A 3,434-nucleotide genomic window follows, 5' to 3' on the forward strand; every position below is an offset into this window, starting at 1 on the left:
GCTGCTTTGCCTTCTGCTAAAACTATTGTATCAAATGTGGATATTTCCATCTTAGCTTATAGAATGTGGCTTTTTAACATGTCCTTCTGTGGAAAGAAAAGTTTATTTGCTGAGCAGTGTTTGGAACTCATCTCAGATTTCATCATGTCATTAATACTGGAGAAGTTGCGTAAAGAGGTAAATGTTGTTGAAAGTGCCGTACACCAAGCCAATGTGTTGTTAACTTTCTCATAAAAACACAGCTTTGGCTATTCAAATATTTATATGGTATGAATTAGAGACTGACAAAGCACAGGAAAAGCAAACTTCTGAAGGGCTGTGGAAAAAAAACTATATATGTGTGTGTATATATATACATATAATAGTTTGATGCTGTCATCATTGGGAAAATATAATTGCTCACCTGCAAACTGTGAAGATTAAAGTGAACTTTTCATCTACATGTGTATTAGTGAGAACATCTGTTTTAGTGCTTCTGCAATGGCTTAGGCTCGTATCATTTGATAATAATGACAACTCAGTATATGTTTATAATATTCATACATACGCATAGTTATATGATTTTTCTGTGACAGTGATTGAAAAAACAATGTGATTCATGTAGGTGATTTACATTTTTTGGAAGTACCACCAGAAATTATTTCCTTAGATGTAAATCTGATGCACTTCCTCGGTCTGAATATTAATGTTGAGTAAGTCCTCTCATTAACAGTTGTGGAGTTAGACAAATGCAGATTTGTCCATGGGTACACGGAGATGTAGGTAAGGGTTTCAAAATCTTCAGTGCTTTTATTCCGAGGAACTGAACTTAAGGTACTTTAAAGGGATTGATTTTTTTCTGGATGATTTTGGTATTATTTGCTCATGAGAATACACAGAGATGAAAGAACTCAAGCCAGAAAACCTCATCTGCTATTTGTGTTCTTCTCATTTAAATTAGATTCTATATCTCTGATTGTGGGCGTCTGAACAGTGTTGGTCTTTAAGGACACTGGCTTTCACTACAAGGCCATCTGATTTACTTCAAGGGGATAGGTTTTTGATGCAGCTTTAGTCTCACAGGTGAAGGGGTTTTACTGCCCATACATTTTGACAAGAGTGTGGAGCAATATGGGAGCTCTGCTTGTGTGATGCCTGTCCATGCTGTTCTTGCTCTTGCTCTGGACCCTTTTTAAGCCCCAAGCAAAGCTGCCCCCCATTCCACTTCCATGTTTAGTAGACTACAATCTGACCATTAATTCAGTGTTGCATTTGAGGAGCCTGATTTGACTGGTGACGACCGTGGGGGTTACTGTGTCATCTCTGACAGGTGAACTGGGAAACAGGGAGGTGGAGGAATGCAGTGTGCATGGGAAGCAAAGGTCTGCCTCAGCCTGCAGACCCCCGCTTTGCTTTATGTTATCTTCATGGAAATGGTTTTGGTTTATTTGGGCTACATGCTTGGTGTAAACTGGAGTTAAGTGGGAGTATTTATCCTGTCATTAATTGGGACATTAAAATAACATCTTCTGCGTTTGTATGTGTATATATACGATGTCATTAAATAAGCTTGCAGTACAGCTTGAAAAATGCTTTGAAGGGTAGTAGAGAAAAAAGTTACTCCTTGATTAGCACTTTCCTCATGTATTATTTACTCTATCAAAACCTACTGGTAAACCAGGTTTTATTTTATAGCACTGGTTGGCCATGATTCTCAAATGTGAGCCCATCTCTTCGTTTCATGGCAGTTTTGCCTGCAGTGGGGAGAGCAAGGCCCTTCCCAGGACTGCATCCTCATCTTTCTGCAAGCCGATGCTCCAGATGGGATTTCAGAGATGGCCGTAGGCAACGTGCCAGCCTCAGTCCGCTGGCATTGAGTGTCTCATACCCCTTCCTATTATTCCACGACTCGGAATAGGGCTTTTCACTTGTGTAGCTCGGGCTGTTTTACTAGCTGTGTCTGCATAATGATTATTTATCTGTCAGGAAGCCAAGACCTAGGGAAATCTATGCCCACATTCTTCCAGCAGGTGAATGGCAGAGCCTGTGAATCTGAGCCTTCATTGAGAGCTCTCCTGCTACGTGCCTCTGAAAATCCCAGCTTCAGGATTGCAGGGTGCACGTCTCCTGCAGGCATTGCAGGGCCCGAGCTTGGCCCTTGTATCCTATCATAATAGGAAATAGCTGGTTGTATATCTCAGAGTTCAAAAGGGTAAAAAATACCAGGTTTTGCTTTATAAAAGTTGTTGCTTTACTTAGTAACACGTTTCCCTTTGATTTTCACAGTAGGCAATTCTGTGTGGGAATGTTGGAGAGGAAGCCTTTAACATTTAGAAATGCAGGCTGTTCATCTGACGGCCTGATTGAGATTAGTATCGCAGGAAGCAAACTGAAACAATAGCTTTATAATACTGTTTCCATGTTGCGCACAGAACAGTACAGGGTACAACTGGAATGCAAAGTAGAAATATCATTTAATTATGCTCATGTTAAATATTTTTCAAGATGTCCTCTAATTCTGTTGGCATAATACATTTTTGCCATCATGACATTCAAATGTTCGGGATAAATTTAGAACTGATCTTTGTTTCAGGGAAAGGTTTTGATCCCATAAAGTTGCTGCTGAAAATAGACAGTTTGATGCTTATCGCTAGTGGACCTTTTGGGTCTTGTGTCCTTTAGTATAGTCAGAAAAACTGATAGCAGTACTTGTTGCCTGTTAGTCTGTAGTCTAGCTAGTAAATTAGCCTAATGCTTTTTGGGGGATTAATAGATGGGAAGAGAGAAATAACTGTCTTTTGCTGAGGAATGGCTGTCTTGGTTAACAGCTAACATCATTATGGTTGTTAAGGCTGCCTCAGATAGTCTCTTTTTGTCTGGATATGAGGAAGAGAATCCACTTTAGTAAGCCTGCATGGGCGTTAGCATGTGGTGCCCATAATTTGAAGTGTTCCTTTGGACCACATTGATGCTGAAGGCATTACAGGAAGCAGAACTCCTTGGTACCAGTGAGTTTCTGTGTGCCAGCGCTGCAGACTTTTTTAGTCAAGCTAATCAGGCAAACATAATTTTATCAGCTCTCTTTCATCCCATCCCAGTGGTGTGGTCACCAGGGTGTCTTTTCTGTGCAGAGGTCCAGCAAAGGAAACTGGATGGGAGTTGCTCCTGTGCAGGCAGACAGCAGCAGAAATGGGGAGGGAACAGGGAAGCAGACGGGAAGTTGTTTGGGAGAAGGGAGGCCATGAGGAAGCCACTGTGAAGTTGTTTCAAGGGAGGGAGACAACAGAGCCGGAAAGCCAGCAGGGAGCAGAAGGGAAAAAATAGCTTTTCTCCAGGCTTTTAAGGGAGAGGACAAGCTACAGGGAGAAGTGTTGTGGGCATTGTTTTTGAATGTCTGGACAAGCTGCATCTAATCTCAGGCCATTGTGGCATAAAACAGTGCTTTAAAAATAGCA

At 41.3% G+C, this 3,434-nt stretch overlaps 1 protein-coding gene across 3 annotated transcripts in view; it reads left to right on the forward strand.

Moving 5' to 3' along the window:
* Positions 1-3,434, forward strand: part of EPAS1 (endothelial PAS domain protein 1) — a 111,715-nt gene that overhangs the window by 79,105 nt on the left and 29,176 nt on the right. The gene's annotated exons all lie outside the window — the stretch shown is intronic.

This window comes from Pezoporus occidentalis, unplaced genomic scaffold, assembly GCF_034315485.1.
Source record: "Pezoporus occidentalis ecotype Australia unplaced genomic scaffold, CSIRO_AGI_Poc_V1 ctg50, whole genome shotgun sequence".
NCBI lineage: Eukaryota > Metazoa > Chordata > Aves > Psittaciformes > Psittacidae > Pezoporus > Pezoporus occidentalis.